This window comes from Macaca mulatta, chromosome 1 (genome assembly GCF_049350105.2).
Source record: "Macaca mulatta isolate MMU2019108-1 chromosome 1, T2T-MMU8v2.0, whole genome shotgun sequence".
NCBI lineage: Eukaryota > Metazoa > Chordata > Mammalia > Primates > Cercopithecidae > Macaca > Macaca mulatta.
Window position 1 is genome coordinate 74,802,952 of NC_133406.1, and position 18,782 is coordinate 74,821,733.

Below are 18,782 nucleotides of genomic sequence, written 5' to 3' on the forward strand. Positions count from 1 at the left end.
TTTTTGTATTTTCAGTAGAGACAAGGTTTCACCACATTGACCAGGCTGGTCTTGAACCCCTGACTTCAGGTGATGCGCCCCACTTTGGCCTCCCAAAGTGCTGGGATGACAGGCGTAAGCCACCACTCCCAACCAATGTTAAAATCTGAAAAAAGCAAAATAATGCTTCTCACATTGTCTGTCCTCACATAAATGTACCTATACTTCTTTCTCTCCATACCTCTTTCGGTGTCTATATTTTTACATGAATCTCTGTCTCAAAAGGTAGCAAAGTAGAGTAGAAGAGTTCACTTGATTCGAAGGTAAAATACCATAATGTAAATCTCAATTCCACTATTTCTAGTTGTGTTACCTTGGACAAAATAATGTCTGAAATGGAGATGATGATACCAGACAGTCTACTTCCAGGACTGGTGAGCTGTTAAATGAGAGACACCTACTTCTGCCTTTCTCTTTCTTTCCTTCTCTCCACTTTCTCTTCTTCCTCCTCTTCCTTCTTCTCCTCATTTTCCCATTATTCTTGTTCATCACTGTCATTTCTTCTTTTCCATAAACAGAATTAAAGTTGAGTTCTGTGATATTTCTGAGATTGTTCAATAGCCAAATTAAATTGCTTTTTATTGTGATTGCCGTCCATGTTTCTGCTATGAGACTTTTGAATACCCTAGAATAAATGCAGTTATGTATTGGGTCTCTCTTTCATGGCAAAAAAACAAAAACCAAACAAATAAACAAAAACACCTTTCCCACAAGCCCTGCACATTTTCTCTAACTTAATGAAGCAATATGTATATAGGTAGGAAGTTGATGAATTTCAGACTTAGCTCTCTCACTTATTAGTCTGTGTGAACTTGGGCAAGTTTCATCACTTTTGGGGGGCTCAGTTTTCTCATGTATAAGATAGCGGTAACAATATCTATCTGATGAGAGTGATGAGAGAATTATATCAATTAAGATACCGGTAAAACAGATAGCCTAAGGCTTGGTTAAATGGTAAGTGAACAGTAAGGAGCAGATATTATTATGTTAAAGCTAAAAATCAGTTTTATGTATTAATGGCACCATGACTAACTTCGATATTGGCAATTTGTAGGGAGAAGTTCAACATAGGATGCTGCCCCATCAAATAGCTTGGAGACAGAAACCTCCACTAATGACTAATACTCACTGAATGCTTACTGTATGCCAGACGTCTTCTTGGTAATCTACATGTGTTCACTCATTTCATCCTCACAACAATCTGATGAAGTGGATACCACTATTATTTCAATTCAAGATGAGGAAAGAGAGATGAAGAGTAGTTCAGTTGCTTCCCTAGGTCATCGCAGATAGATGAGCCAGAATTCAAACCCCTGGGGTCTAGTTCTAGAGCTATGATGTAAAGCATGTTCCAAAATCATCTTCCTCCAGGAAAGATGGCATCTTCTAAATCAACTGGTATGTTGCCAGTAATTTGTGACCAGTAATAAAGTACTGGAGTCTGCTGATTGCTTTCTTTTTAATTTAAATGGGTGCAGTTGCACTTATAATGTCATTATTCATGCTCAGTAGCATTCTGATTTCCTCTCTAGTGTAGAAAAGAAAGCAGTGCAATCCAAGCTAAAGCTCTGGAATGACTGGGTCCAGTGCTCATCTGTGGTATGTGCCTGTCACCCATGAGCATCAGCATCTCTGTCATCACCACCATCGTATTATTATGTATTGATCACTCTATGCCAAGGATGTGGTGATTCTTCACATATGTTTTCTGTATGTGTGAAGAAAATGTTGAAAACCACTGAGCTACACCATTCCAGAGGCATACTTGTAAGACTTTTCTCATAATTCTACCATATACCACTGACCTGAAGAGGGAAAGAAGAGTACGATAATATTACTGGTATTTATTTTGTGTTAATCACTGGAATAGGCATTTTAAATATATAATCTTATTTAATCCTCAAAATAGGCCTAAAATATAGACATTATAGTTATTTTAACCCCAGCTTTACAACAAAGGAAACCACTACTCAGAAGGGCTAAGCATCTTTCCCAAGGATTGCAGAATTTTGAAATTATAGCTTCAGGATTTGAACCAGACCTATAATGACTCTTTTGAGCAGTCCCCTTAAGATAGTTTTACTATTTTCTAAACTGGGTGTGTGTGTGGATTTTTTTTTCTCCTATGACACAAGCTGTCTCTTTTTCTATCTATTTATTAGAAAGCAGAAGCTCTCAACAAAGTACTAGATTGAGAATCTGAAATCGCAAGTCACAGCCCTGGTTTTGCAGCTCACGTGTTGTGTGGGCAACTTATTTATCTATTAAAAAAATGAGTTTCAGCTCTAACCTGCTACATGCTATGATTTCTCTTGAAAAACATAACAAATACCCATTGTAATTCATATGATATCCAGTCATATGATATCTCCCAAGGGCATGTTCTCTGCCCTTGGGAAAGAAGATTTTAGAGAGAAGCCCACTGCACTGATGTGCTTGTTGACTGGAGCATCAGACAAGGGTGGTTAAAGAGAAGGTTGGCTGGGAAGTGTGAGAAAGTCATCCACCTTGCAGCTGTCCCTGCCTGAATAGTACCATGGCTAAATAAGAGTCTCTCTCTAGAGATCTCTGCTGGCACCTTGTCTTCATTCCTTTCTGGACCAAAAAAAAAAAAAAAAAAAAAATTCCTCATGAAGAATGTATTGCCTTCTACATGCAACTGCCAAAAACCCAACTGTAGGCAAAATCTATCTGACAGAATCTCTTAACTGCTTTGATTCAGTTCTTAAAGGAGATTAGTTGTTGGAAGGTCACAGAGAAGCCATCCTACTGCACATTGCAGCTTGGGGTTTCAAAGCTTTCACTACTAAGGGGATCTCCGTGCTTGATGCCCCTTCTCTCCATGCCGTTTAATCAATGAATCAACAAATAGTTACTGAGCAAGGCTTCCCTGGGGTCTGCAGGTCACTTCAGATGTGCCTCTCCTGTTCAATAGCAGGAGAAAGAAAAACGGATTTTTCTTACTCCTCTTAAAGTTTCCATTTATAAAACAAGGGATGGCATCAAAAGACTGTGGGTCTCCCTCATTTTTCATTCCCTGAACCCTCTGATTCACAAATAAAAATGAAATGTTATGTAGCTGGGACATTATATAAGAGCTGGAAGGGAGGAAGGAAAGAAGGAAGAAAGAAAAGGAGGGAGAAAACAAGGAAGGAAGGAGGAAGAGAGAAAGAGAAGTAAAGAAAAGAGGGAGAGAATAAAAGGGGAGGGAAGAAAAGAAGGGAGGAACAACAGGAGAGAAGAATGAAAGAATGAGATCCTTAGATTTCAAGGTCAAAAGACACAGTGAACATGTAGACAATACTCCCAAGAAACATACCTTTGGTAGCATATACACTCCATACTTACTAGTCTGATCATTATTACTGCTCTTTAGTATATATGATTACCTTTGTGAACTTCTACTTTTATGCTTTTAGGATTAGAGTAATTATGAATGCCTTTTTTTTTTTTTTTTTAGACAGAGTCTCACACTGTCACCCGGGCTGGAGTGCAATGGTGCAATCTTGGCTCACTGCAACCTCCGCCTCCCAGGTTCAAGCAATTCTCCTGCCTCAGCCTCCCGAATAGCTGAGGTTACAGGTGCCCACCACCATACCTGGCTAATTTTTTGTATTTTTAGTAGAGACAGGGTTTCACCATGTTGACCGGGCTAGTCTCGAACTCCTGACCTCACGTGATCCACCTACTTCGGCCTCCCAGAGTGCTGGGATTACAGGAGTGAGCCACTGTGCCCGGCCATGAATGTCTTTAAGTGTACCTCTGCCTTAACCCTACCAATAGAATCATACATAAAATCTGCATTTAGCCTCAATACACATAGTATCAGAAACTCCAAACACACACACACACACAAAACAAACAAACAAAAAAAACTCAACTAGCTTTTCTAAGTACTTTGCATGAAAATTTAAAAAATAATGAATATAAATATTACTTTTGGTTTTTAATAACAATGTTATATAGGGTAAGTGCAGTGGCTCATGCCTGTAATCCTAGCACTTCGGGAGGCCAAGGTGGGAGGATAGCCTGAGCCTAGGAACTCGAGAACAGCCTAGGCAACAAAGCAAGATGCCATCTCTACAAAATGTTTAAAAAAATTGAGCCCAGGAGTTCAAGGTTGCAATAAACTATGATTGTGCCACTGCACTCCAGCCTGAGCAACAGAGAAAGACCCTATCTCAAAGAAAAAAAAATACTTTTTAAAAGTAAAACACTATACTAGGATACAAAATGCATCACCATCTCCCAAGGGATGAAAGTTACTATGGTGTACAGTTGTCACTATGACAGGACCAAACAATGATGTGAACAGCGTCCTTCTCTGTAAAGCACACAGAGCAGTATTCTACTTGATGATATTTTTCCTCAATCAAAAATACAGTCATCCCTCAGTATCCTTCGGGATTGGTTCCAGGCCCCCTGCATATACCAGAGCCTAAAAATACTCAAGTCCTGCAATCAGCCCTGCTGAACCCACGTATACGAAAAGTCAGCCCTCTGGACATGGGTTTCACATCCCACAAACACGGTAGTTTTGATCGGTGTTGGGCTGTAAAAAAAATCTACCCACAAGTGGACTTGCGCAGTTCAAACCCATGTTGTTGGAGGGTCAAGATAATAATGAAACCAGCAACAGTTTACTGGACACTTACTCTGCCACACAGGCTGCTGAGTACTTTCCATATGTTATCTCATGTAACTCTTTCAACCAACATTGGTGTACATTATTACCCTCACTCTACAGATGAGAATGTGGAAGGTCAGGTAGGGGAAGTCTTTTAGCCTAAAAATCTTAAACATAGTTAGGTCCAGAGCAAAACACCAACCCATGTCTGACTCTGAATATTTTGCTTCATAATCACCCTGCACCTAACACTTCTATTCCTATCTTTCAGCTTGGAGAATCAAGGTAAGGAAAAGTAAAAAAAGCATATTTTTATTATATTTTACCCCAAACTCCATTTATACTTGGTGTTCCCACACTTGCTTCAAATTGCTCCTTTCCCCCTGCCAACATTAATTACTAGATTTATTCTTTTATATCTTTTTGATAAACATAGCTGGTATTAGAATAGAAAACACATCATGAGATCACAGTATTAACCATGATATTTTGAAACATTCTTCAGTCTAAGTATGCAATAAGGCTCTCCAACATCTTAAAAAGATTGATTTAAAAAAAGCTTAAATATAAGCACTATGTTAACACTTAGCACTTACAGTTCTAAACAAAGAGTTTGCCAGATAAAATCTGGAGTGTATGTAGAGGGGGCTGATGCTTTTACATTTTATTGAGTTTCTAAATTATAACCCTCACGCTTTTTCATGTGCTGATTGGTTCTATTACAGTAGAGGTATTAATAGAAAAATACACACCTGAAATTCTATCGTTCAGTATGACACCTGTGTATGTACAATGATGCATCTATTCAGAAGAATCTATATGTTAAAAGGAGTTAAAAGAGACATTATCTTTTGTTCCAGGATGATGCAATTATTTATACCATCTTATGTGGAAGGAGGTATGGCTCAAGAAACCAGTTCAGGTTTCACCTTGAAGCTCAGCACACCTAGACAGAGTCTTTTGCTTAAAGTGCCTGTGGTTGCTTGAGACTGTGATTCTGAGCACCTTCATTCCTGCATGCTGTGTACTGACTAGATCTACCCTCCAAATCTGGATAAAGACACAGCTGTGCTTCTAAGTATCCCCTTTCCCCCCAACTTTGGCTACTAGACCTTCTTCACTTATTTTTAAAAAATAAGCATAGCAGATAACAGCACACCAAACAAACCATGAGGTTAGCACTTAACACAGATACAATGTGCTCCTTATTCTTGGTTGAAGGCAAATTTATGAATACAATCATTTTCACATACTGAAACCACCTTTACCAGAGAAATGCAAATATTATTGTAATACCTGGTCCTTGTAGAACTCAGAAAATATCTGGGTGGACGAAAACCCTGAGGTTAGGACACAGCACTTCTCACAGTATCTGCATGTGCTTATTACCATATTGTAGAAGTTGTTTCTAAAGCAAATAACAGTTTTCAGAAAGACCGAGTTTACGAATTGATCTAGAGACTTGGGGAGAGACAGAAAAGACAGTTGTACCATTTAAAGCTAAGGAACGAAATGACCTATTCCTCTTATGTCAAGACTTGAGAACTTCTAGTACACAATTAGCTTGACCTTCCATAAAGGAAGCCCTGAAATACAGACTTCCTTTTTGTTTCTAAAATAAAGGTACTTACCAGTGAAAATCCACAAGTCACCACACTTTGCCCAGAATCACATTGGCCGCCCTTCTCCATGGAAGCACAGAGTGGGACCTGCCAAGTTTGTGGAGATACCTACTTGGGTTGGTTGGAAATAGGTAAGGGGGGAAGAAGGGGCAGAAAAGAAAGACTTTCCCTTTAAAACTGAACAGAAGCTGATACCAAATCACATGACCTTTTACCGTAATTTCTATTAAAATCATTTCATGTCTGGTTGCCTCTGCTCTCCTGGCTCATTTGTATTGTTTACAACAAGTCATTGCACTGGCAGTTAGTGGTGGCTGAATCCATGGTTACCCGTTTTTACATTCACTAGTTAAATGGAATGCAGCTCTGCTGTGGGTTTCAGGGAGCAAGCTCTTAAGAAACCACAATCCAGCTATCAATCAGACTAATCCGAGAGAAATTAATCTTACAAACATAAGTATTGTTGCATATTAAAAATTGATAGAAAGGGGGCACGGGCTTTTATTGGTTGGAGTTAATTGGAGTTACAAAAGTGGACAAGCCGAGATTTGACTTAGAGCCTCAGAGTGTTCTGTCTGTGGTCTCCATCTGACAGCCATTCACGTTGTGCATCTAAAAAGCTTTCAAGGGTAATACGACCACCCTTGAAAACAAATCCACCACTTTCCAAAATTCTGTGAGCATTTATCTGACCTGAATGTTCTTAGAATCTAAGTAGTGGCGAAATGCAGGTTTAACCAGACTGCAATCCTAGCAAAGTAACTTAAACAGTTATATACAAGACAGTAAAACACCAAACAGACAGCACTGGGTAGGATTCAATTAAGACAAAACCTCAGTGGAATGCTCTTTACGAGTAAATTAAAACTGCAAACTAATATGTTTTGAGAGCAAGAACAGTACAAATTCATTCTATTGTCCATGAATTTATGTGGTTAATTCCTTAAAAACATTCCCCAAAGCTAACTTGTTTCTCAAGATGGACATGACCAACAATTACAAATCCTAATAAAAATGTAGAAGTTTTATAGTTTAATGCCCACAGTAATTGTCCCACAAGTCACATCTAAATGCTAAATGAGAACAGCAAATAGTTAAAGCTAACATATTACAACCCCATCTACTGCAAAGTCACTGTATCAGAAGCTAGAATTGATTTGTTTCCTCAGAACGAATTGAAAATGAATGTAACATAACGTCGGAAAAATCCCTCCTGCACTGCTAATCGGATATTGTATAATGGTTGATTGCAGCTTTGCCCTGTACTATTGCTGCCTAAATCATACATACTTACACGTTCTGGGTTCTTCCAAGAGTTTGGTGCAGTTTCAAGGACAAATGTCTTAAGGAAGCCTCTCTACTGTGCAGCAGGGAGCCTAGCTCGGATCTGATGACAAGAGCACAGTGCTAAATCTGACAACAGAGAAGGAAACTTCCTGTGTGAAGAGGAGATCTTGGAAAGTCTCAGGGTTAAAAAGGCTGCTCTAAATGTGCTGGTTGATTTGCTCCCCGGTTGTGTATACACAGTAGCAGCTGATCTGTGTTTGCAGCCCTGCAGAAAGGAACCTTTACTGAAAACCAATGGCATCACATTTCAGCGGAGCTGGTGCCAAGTGCTGGAGAGCAGAGCAACCTTTGACAACTTCACACGATTCACCCCAGCAGACTCACCACAGGTCAGAAAGGAATGTGGAAAGTGTCTCCCCACCAGGTTCCATCTCAGGTATGTTAGCGCAGTCCCTGGGAAACCACACACTGTTACTGGTTGGATTCTGATAACGGTGTAAGGTATTCTCGGGACTTCTACGTAGTTCCCGTCTCTGCTGTCCTGACCTACAGTGTACTATATTTTAACAGAAGCTTTAAAATGAATCAGGATTTTTAAAAATGTATTTCCCTCTGCTTCTTATGGAAACCTTTGTATGTAAGGTTCTTCTGTTGTTCCTCAGAAATAAACTGAGGACAAAATAAGGTAAGATCGGGTAGTCTGGTATCAACTTCTGCATTCTGTCTCCCAATGCAGAGGCTGGAGTTTTAACATTACCGTGTTGTCAGGGGCCATTTTAGTATTGTTCATTAGAAACTGGGGATGGCTGCAAAACTTCACTCCAACAGAACCAACTATTGTAATGAGCTATAGGGATGTTAGGAACAGACAAGCAATGAAGAACATGAAATATTCCACTGTTCAGCAGTGGAATCACCTTCTTTATTATCACCCTTAACATGGAAGAGAGTGAAAATTCTAGACCTTACCAACTCTAGTAGTGAAAGTTAAGACAGAGTAAGAGCCAGAAAGAGAGAGACAGAGACAGAAGGTAGGGGCGGCTGCTAGTGGCAGTAACAAACTTAATTCAAGTCATTGGTTAACCACTTCATTAACTGTGAGTTCCTCACTGCCCTTCCTTTCTCTTCTGTCTTTATGACAAGTCCAGGTTATGGTATATTATATGGTATTTTTCACTATTGTGCTTTTTACTTCAAAGGGCAGAAATCAGAACTGACAGTTTAACAAAAGGCCACGTGAAATGTGTCAGGCAGCTCAGGAGAATGTTCCCCTACTTATCTGAAAGCCAGCCCAGGAGCTGCCTGGGCAACTGGTGAATTATCCAAGGTCTTTGTTTTTCATTCTGGCCACACTATTGTTCAGGAATAATGATAGTTCTCTTACATCTGAGAGTCCACATCATGTAATGAATAGACTCTGGGCTCTGGTGCCAAGTAGATCTAACTTCCTATCTCTACCACTTTCTACCTACATGAGGTTGGAGGTTGCTTAAAAATCTCTGAACTTCTGTTTTCTCATCTGTGAAATGGAGGCACTATATCTACCATACGCAATTTTTTTTGTGAAGTTTTAAACAATAACTTAACATGTCAAGGGCTTACCACAGCGCCTGGCATGCATGCATTTACAAACATTTACTGAGCCTCCTCTCAGAGCCAGTCACGGTGCCAGACACTGGGGGCACAAAGTCAGTTAGGACATGGTCTCTACCCTCAAGGGCAGTTCCACAAGTGTTACGTATTTCCTCCTTCCCTCCCATAATTTGTGCAGTCTCTGTTTAAATGCTCTGTTTCGTTTGATCCTTCCAATAGTCCTGTGAGACAGATGAAGCTACACCCAGTTTATAAATGGGAAAACTTTGGCTTGAAGAGATGAGGGTCACACAGCTGGTAAATTGCAGCCTAAACATCAATCCAATTTCTCTGATTCTGTCAATCTGTCAAGTACTCTTTAAGGTATGTGTGTGCGTGTGTGTGTGTGTGTATATATATACACATATATATATATGTGTATGTGTATATACATATATATGTGTATGTGTGTATATATATAACATATATATATATGAAGTGATCACACAGCATTCATATTTTGCATTATTTGATATTATACTTGTTATCTTCACAGTGTCACATATACATATAATGCACTTCCCTGCAGGTAGCATAAGTCCCTTAAAGAGAGGCACTATATCTTAAAATTACTTTATATTCTCAAACAGACCTAGCATGATGTTAAAGACATTACCTGTTTAATAAATTTTCCTAAATTGAAAAAAAAAAAAAACCCTCAATTTGGGTCAATTTTACTATCCAAAATCACCCTGACAGAAAGCTGGAACCCTTCAATAAATGATGGTTTGGAGGTTATATGTGGCCTTCCAGTGCTCTTGCTGTCTATGTCATTACTTCTAAATAATTATATGCATGTCAAAGTTCTTAACACGGACTCATCATCAAACTCCCTGAAGATCGTTTTCTTCCTTTGTTTAGCACATATCCTGTACATTGAAGCCCTGATGAATTTTGGTAAGAGTGATTAAATATTTACTTTCTAATTCAAGCCTGACCCGAAGATATCTCTTGATTTCTGGGTCCACTCCAGTTTCTAGTTTTGTTTTTTTTTTTTTTTTTTTTTTTTTTTTGCTTGGTTGGTTGTTTGGTTGGTTGGTTTTTGTTTTTTGGTTTTTTGTTTTTTTTGTTTTTTTGTTTTTTTGTTTTTTGTTTTGAGAGGGAGTCTCACGCTGTCGCCCAGGCTGGAGTGCAGTGGCGCGATCTCCTCTCACGGCAAGCTCCGCCTCCCGGGTTCACGCCATTCTCCTGCCTCAGCCTCCCGAGTAGCTGGGACTACAGGCGCCCGCCACCTCGCCCGGCTAATTTTTGTATTTTTATAGAGACGGGGTTTCACCGTGTTAGCCAGGATGGTCTCGATCTCCTGACCTCGTGATCCGCCCGCCTAGGCCTCCCAAAGGGCTGGGATTCCAGGCGTGAGCCGCCGCGCCTGGCCCCAGTTTCTAGGTTTAACAGTTCACAAAGTGTAGAATTCTGTTGATCATTATCTTGTAAATCAAAGCACAGCATCCAGCAATCTTGGGTAGAGTTTGCTTTTTATACATATATAATCTATACAAATAGCTCGAATTTCTTAAATAATTATTGATCTACTGCTTCATTTATGCATTAAAATGTAGTCCATTTCTGATGAAAGAATTGATTAGACATTTATCAGTGAATTACAGACAAAAATTTTCTTTCTTTTTTTTTTTTTTTTCCAGACAGAGTTTCGCTCTTGTTGCCCAGGCTGGAGTGCAATGGCACAATCTCGGCTCACCGCAACCTCTGCCTCCCGGGTTCAAGCGATTCTCCTGCCTCAGCCTCCCGAGTAGCTGGGATTACAGGCATGTGCCACCACGCCCGGCTAATTTTGTATTTTTTTTGTAGAGAGAGGGTTTCTCCATGTTGGTCAAGCTGGTCTCCAACTCCCGACCTCAGGTGATTTGCCCACCTCGGCCTCCCAAAGTGCTGGGATTACAGGTGTGAGCCACCGTGTCTGGCCAAAAATATTCTTAAAAGACATGTATATAGTGTCTAGAACTTGGTTTTCAACTATTGTATTACATTCATTACTTCTTTTTGTTTGGTTGGTTGGCATTTTTTAGAGATGGGGCCTTGTTATGTCGCCCAGGCAGATCCCAATTCCAGGCCTCAAACATTTATCAAGCCTCACCATCCCAAGTAGCTGGGATTACAGGTATAAGCCACTGGACCCAGCACTTACTGTGTGCATTTGTTCTAATCTTATACCCTGGGCACCTTTTAAAATAGAATTTATAATACTCTTTCTAAGTATTTGCTACCAAACAATGATTCCTTCAGCCTTAACAAAAATCCAAGAAATTTAGATTAATAGCAACGTCATGGCAAAAGTGCAGATGACAGGCGATATTTGAGATAAAGAACACAATTACTGAATACATTGTTTTTGTTTCCAAAGTCAGTCACTTGTTTGTTTAGACAAGCTGTGGCCATCTGTAAGGGAAAGTAAATATGCTCAAGCACTGGCACGGCATACGTTAGAGTTATCAGGCTTGCTACCATCTTCCATGTCCAGCTGCCCAGCTGCCCTGCAACTACTTCAGGGAGAAACTAGCAGTTGCCCAGCAACTACTTCCTGCTTGCTCTCTGAAGTACCTCTCTGAAGTACCAACCACAATGCTTGTTCTACAGTGGACAAGAAATGTACCAACCAAAGACCACTCTGGAGCTGAGCAAATTCACCTCAGAATGGTCAGATCTTTTTAGCACAGAGAAATGGTGCACCCAATGACTCTTCTTCACCACCTGAAACCAAGGAACTTTACTGTTTATAAGCACTTTTATACCCAAGAGTCTGATTCAACTCTCATATCCATCTTGAGAAGCAGATGCTTTTATTATTCAAATTTTTATAATTATGAAGGTTCAAAGAATTAAATAATTTCTCAAAATCATACAGGCAATAAGTGATCCAGTGGAGATTTTGAAATGAGAGTTCTAATTCCAAAGCCTTTTCTCATAACACACTGTCCTTTCCCTTCAGGGGATATGTGCACACACTAGTTTGTCTCTTTTTCCTTTTGGCTTCACATCCCACAGCTCAGTTAAATACAGACAAAGCTATTCCCCACCCTTATCCCCACCCCTCACCCCTACCCCCCGCTATACACAGCTCACCCTCTTCTACATCCAACTGCTTCCATTTTTTCTTCTCTCACAACTTGGCCAACTATTTCAGAGAATAGCTTTTTTTCTGTCTCCATTTTTTCTCACTCCCCCTGTTCAATGAATTTAGGTGCCAAAAGCCACATCTTATCACAAGTGATAAACTTAGAAGTATTGCTAATATTTCAGTATATCAGGGAAAGAAAAGTCATATACTTTGCAACCAGCCGCAAAAAGTCCCGAAAGTTTCTAAGAATCTCTTACAGATACTCTGCAATTGTTTCTGTCTCTTTTAAACTTCCTGTTATATGTGCGTTCTTTTAAACATCAACCATTGCAAATCTAGATAAATGATAAACTATCATTCTGTTTTACTGCCTTTGTATTCTGTTTATTACTTGTATCATAATAGAACTGTTCTTTACATTTTGTTCATCACTGATAATATACTATTTCACTCCAATAAGTAACAATGGGCTTTTATGGTCTAGCCTAGGAAAGTAATCAGCATTTAAGATTGTTTTCTGCAGGACCCAAAAAAAGTTGTTTTAAATATCTAATAATTGATTTACAATGAAAAAAATGTAATGCAAACCAGACTCTAAATTTCATGAGGTTTTCATTCCAAAACACAGATACTGAGCTCATTTACTACTGTTCATACTAATATTTCTAGTCAGGGCATAAGGCCATACTTAAGTAAATAGTTAGTTTATAGAATGGAAATAAATAGGCGTATGATGAATTGATTGATTCATTATCAATCATTCACTAAATTCAGAATCTCAGGGGTGGAGTAAGTTGGAGACCATCGAGTCAAACCCCTTCATTTTAGAAATGAAGAAACAAAGGTTCACTACTGCCTTCTGATGAAGTGGGTAACCAGCTCATACTACAAACCCAGCTTAGCACCATTTTGAGTGACCTTTAGCTGAGGACTGACATCCGCTAGTATGCACATTAGCTACAAGGAGCACAGTTCTAACTTTGAAGGTGATTGGGCCAAACCATTATCCGGCATTATATCCCAATTCTGCAACCTTAGGAAAATAAATGTTCATACTAAATAGAAAATGAATTTCTAATAACTGAATTAAACTGTTCATCTAAATAGCCAACTTCAGATTTCTCTCCACACATAATAACTTGGAAAAATATATAGCCCGTGTTTACTATAGTACTATAGCTACAGTCTCTAAGAAAAGCTATAACTCGCTAACAATTTTCCTGATTTATGTTTGAAAACATACAGGGCATGAAATGATTTCTGCAACCTTACATTTTCCTCAAGAACACTGGTGAGCAGAAGATATATTCCAAAAATCATGTGGGATTGCTTGCTACGTCTACTTCTTTCATAGAAATGTATGATAAGCAATTATACATACTCCACCAAAAAAAAGTCATTACGTTTTCCTCACCATTAAGGGAGGAAAGAAGAAAAATGGAAGAATGGATTTAAAAAAAAAAAAAAAAAAAAAAACAAGAAATAGGAAAGAAAGAGGAAGGAAGGGAAGGAACTCTGACAAAAGGACCTATTTTCAAATAATGTTTACAATGTAAAAACTGATTGCCTTCTTAAGGAAGAAAGTGCAATAAATATTCTTCTAAAGAACAGCTTGTAGATAATGTATGGTTATAAACTGTAACTCACTGCAGAAATGTTAGTTATTCTTGTTGTTAGTATTTAACATATATGGAAATTTGCTTACAACCTGTAACTGTGCTAATAAAAATAGGTATTTGTGAATATAAATTACACTGGTCATAAAATCAGACTTATTAATCTAATATATCTTAGAATTAGATCAAATTGAAATGAACCACTCTGTAACATAGATATCTGGAAACATTGTTTATATTCTATTCCATTAGTATCTATCAGAATAGGAATGCAAAAGGTTTGCTATACGTCACATAATGTTGGCAACCTGAATTTAAATCTTCAAACCAGTAAACAAACGCTGTCAGGTATGCATATTTTCCAAGTTAAAAAAAAATTGTTTAGGAAAAGTAAAATGAGCAAATTCATTCGTTAACATCCTTTTGAGTGTCCAGGTTATTTATTTTAGCAGATGCACCATCAGAAACAGCCATATAAGTAAATAAAATATCTTTGACTCCCCAGTATCTTACCACAGGTGTTCCAAACACATTCAACCTTTTGTGTGTGTGTGATAACTATGATCATTATCTTGTTTAAATAAACAAAGTATCCTTCATAACAGAAATATAAATAAAGGCCTGATTTAAAACTATAAATGATTATTCTTCACAACTATAGGTATCATCAAGCATAATATTATAAATACACCAGTAAACATCTGTATATGGTATACATGTCAAAGAGGAATGGGAGATGAGATTTATCCCCAGTAGAGTGCAGGGGGCAAGGTAAGGAGAGAGTGGCCTTTCACAATGGGTTGTGAATCAAGGATGAGTAAATGAATGGTATCTAATCTCCAAGAAAAAGAAAATTTCCTTCTCTATGTGATAGACATAAAGAGTTGCAATAATTTCACAAAAATTTTTATCAGGAACATACTACCAAGAATTTTTGCTTCAAGGTTTGCAAGAATTTTTCTGGTTCTCTGAACCATAAGGCTGTGTGTATTGACCTTCTATTTCAAAAGGCTGTATTACTTTCTGCAATCATCTTTTAAAAGAAGGCCCACTGGGCTCTGGCTCTCCCTTTTGGCACCACCACTAATTGCAATACAAAAATCGTATTATAAATTAGGTTCAAAATTATCTAAAGATTGTTCCGGAGAAGGATTTTTTTTCTTTCTTTCTTTTTCTTCTTCTTTTTTTTTTTTTTTTTTTTTTTTCAGTCAAAGCCTCCATCTGTCCCCAGGCTGCAATGCAGTGGCGTGATCTCGACTGACTACTGTCTCTACCTCCCGTGTTCAAGCCATTCTCCTGCCTCAGCTTCCTGAGTAGCTGGGATTACAGGTGTGCACCACCATATCCAGCTAATATTTTATTTTTAGTAGAGACGGGGTTTCACCATGTTGGACAGGGTGGTCTCGATCTCCTGACCTCGTGATCCACCTGTATCAGCCTCCCAAAGTGCTGGGATTACAGCCGTGAGCCACCATGCCCAGCCAAGAAAGATCTTTAAACTCTCCTATAGCACCACACTCTCATCCACTAGCATGAGAGGGTGAGGACGCATAGAACTTACTCGTAATTATTTGCTCTGATTCCTAAAGCCCACTTACTCTACTGGGATGGCAGTGCCAACCTAAAAAGTGAATTGCAAATCCAGACGATTTCACAGCTTTAACAAACTGACAACAAAGTGACAAGAGAAAACCTCTTCCTTTGCACAAGAAGCCCTGGTACATTATTTTGACTTTATAAAGATATTTTAAATGAATTTTAAAAAATCACAATATTATGAAACTTGATAATCATTACTTCAAAACGACAGACTGTATTGTTCATGGAAAATTTTTCAGTTGGTTTTGTCATACTCATGGTTCAATTGAAAGATTCACCAACCGCTCCCTGGAGAAAAGTGAAGATCTGCATTTAAATGGATATATAGTATTTCCAAAAGCACAGTACCTAGAAGGCTGATACTGTCAAGGTTTCTCAGTGAGAAAAACTCAAATTGTATTAGGTACATTTCAATGCTGTAGCTATCCCCATTTCATAGGGCTAAAATTATATCCATAACATTCTCTTCCTCTGTGCATTCTTCATAATATTGTCTCGAAAAGTTTAAATTAAAGCTTGCTCCATCACAAAGTCCTCGCGCTAACAACAAACAACTACTATTGTACGCATCATTTCTGATGCATACAGAAAAAGACCACAGAAGATAGCTTGGCCAGAAATGTTAAATAATTGAAAAGTATAATGACTTAATAGAGTAGTAAGCTTAGTTTACAATGCAGCCAATTTAAAGCCATAAAAATACCGTGTAAAAATTTTATCTTGTGGTTGACCATTACATATCCTATCTATTATTCAAAAGTATCTCAACAGCGTTTTTCTTCATTAATGTGGCTTCTGGCATTTCCCTCAAAATCTTTCTATTCCCAGATTTTTCCAACAATTTTGAAACAAATACAGAATTTCTATATTATATCACAAATCCCCTTTACTAGGATAATGACACCTTCAATGTCTAACTGAAACCAATTTCATAGGTCAATCTATAAGGCGTACTTTAACCTCTTTGGATGATTTGTTTTGTATCTAACAGAGTCAAGCACACAACTTTTTTTTTTTTTTTTAAGACTAAAGCTACTTGTATTGACACATCTGTAAACAAAAGAACTTCATAATAACCCCTTTCCTATGACACACTCATCCAAGGATTTGTCTGCATTGGAAAATGTCATAGGGCATCAGAAAAGTTTTGTCTTGAGTGTTCAGCTAAGGTGCATAGCATATCTGTGCAGATGAAAAAAGAGACACTTAGGATCCATTTCAAACATAAGCCCATTACCTCTGGCAGGCTCTTGCTAAAATTCTAGCTGCAACTGAAATGTCCCTGTAAACAAGGTTACTGAGAACAGCCCTAGATATTCCTCTCCACAACACTTTCCTACGAGCCCTTCAGCTGTCTGCCAGGTTAGTTATACCTTATCTTGCTGCACTGCCATTCTCATGCTGATTCACATTCAGAACTCAAAATGAAAGATGAAATATCTTGAAGATCACTTAATATTGAAATACTGGTGCGGTAATAAGTGGTGCTCAGTCAGAGACGGGGACATGGCACTCTCTTGGTAACCTTTTAATTTCTGGAAAAATTGTACAGAATAAATTGAGCAGCACACACGGAAACCTAATCGATTGATCTGCTCTATTTTGTTAAAGCAACACCCGTCACAAACTCCCCTGGCTCCCCAGGCAATTCCCAGTAAAGAAGACCAGCAGGTTTCAGTATATACCATGCACGAGGACTTCGATGCTATTTTGATTTATTAAAGAAAAGGAACGATCTTCTATCTACATTCATCACCCCAGTCAATGGACAGTTTTATGTGCTGTATGATACCATTCTCGATATACACACGTTTAATTCTACTTAATGCAAGTTTAAAGAGTTATGAGAGTTGCTTTAGTAAGAATAACAAAGCCATGCGTAACAGACAAATGTACGCTTAAAAGATCATCCAGGCCTGCTTCCTTATACACTTGATTCTTTTTCTATTTGAAGGAGATGAAACCCCATCAATGTCACTTCATCTCCATCAGTGTTTTCATGTCTCTTCTTCCTGTCAGGCATTCCTCAGCTCGGATTTGAGAAATGTTCAAATTTCCCTCTCTTTCCCACAATGACAGAACTGTTTCTCAGGTTGGTTAACTCATTTTGATAACATCAAATCTGCTGGACAGGAAAAAAAAAAAGAGAGAGAGAGAGAGAGAGAGAGAACCCTGAAACCACTCCTCAATCCCATTTTTCTGTCTTTTTCTCTAAGACATTTCCGGCTCTTTTTCTCTCTCCTGATGCTTCTGAATTTGGGCATTTTCCAAACACACTCCCCTATTTGGCCTTTGGGCAGTGTGAGAAACAAATGAGAGTTTCTCTTCAAAACTAGACCAAGTCATTCAGCTGCTCTGAAACATACTTCACAACATCCGCAGGTCTCTTGATCTTGACTTAAAGTATTAAGCAGGAGTGTTTTGAAAGTAGTAGGAGGTCATATGGACCTAACACCTTCTCTTAACCCACATGCTGAGAATTTCTTTTTTTCCTGTCTTTTTTTTTTTTTTTTTTTTGAGAGAGAGAGAGAGGGAATGCTATTTTCAACATTGCCCTCTGGTTTATGTTAGTGAAATCATTTGATTTCTGTGTGTGTCTGTGTCTTATTGCACGGCCACTGGTTCTGGTACTACAACACAAACATAGCAAACGTGCTTCCCTAACATAAGCAGACCCATGTGGCAATTCACAACATAACCGAGGCAAGCACAATAAATAAACACATACATAATCATTCCACAGCACTGAGGCATGCGGGGGTTTCTCCAGGCCCTTCCGGACTCTTCCAGAATTGCTCATTAAGATTCTGAAAGGGGGAGGGGGTGCAGCTTGGAAAAGGTTGCCGGAAGGGAAGAGAAAGGGAGGAGGGGAGCTTTGCCCTCTGTGTCTTTCTGTCTCTGAGACTCTCCCATCACCAAACGAGGGGTGCAGGGGTCTATCCTGCAGAGGCTGTAACAGACTTGAGGGGTAGAAGGAGGTAGATGGTTTAAAATAGTTAAATGATGATCGGGTGACCTCCGTGCAACTTCAGCGACTCCCTCGGGAAGGTGAAAGGGTTGGGGAGAGAGAAGGGAGGGAAAGAAGCGTAGAGGACAGGAGGGAGACACCTAGGACTACAGCAGCAGCAATCACCAGAAGGATTTTCCAGCCCATGACAGCAGTCCTCAACTCCTGGCACCACCCTCTCCCCAACGACCCCTGCTCCGTATCCCCTCACCCTAACCCCTCCCGTCCCAGCGCCCTAACTCTGCCCTCACTCTTTGCCACTTTACCAAGCACCGAA

The 18,782-nt window shown here is 39.0% G+C and overlaps 1 protein-coding gene across 12 annotated transcripts in view; it reads right to left on the reverse strand.

Moving 5' to 3' along the window:
• Positions 1 to 18,782, reverse strand: part of ESRRG (estrogen related receptor gamma) — a 643,479-nt gene that overhangs the window by 576,262 nt on the left and 48,435 nt on the right. Inside the window, exon 1 of one of the 12 annotated variants that reach the window (XM_028853260.2) lies at positions 7,583 to 7,852. The exons of 8 other annotated variants lie outside the window; for them this stretch is intronic. The gene's annotated coding sequence lies outside the window, so the exon portion shown is untranslated. Of the gene's footprint in view, positions 1 to 6,297; positions 6,437 to 7,582; positions 7,853 to 18,782 lie in introns of those variants that run through there. 3 more of the 12 variants (XM_077986922.1, XM_077986931.1, XM_077986968.1) reach the window with 3 other exon arrangements.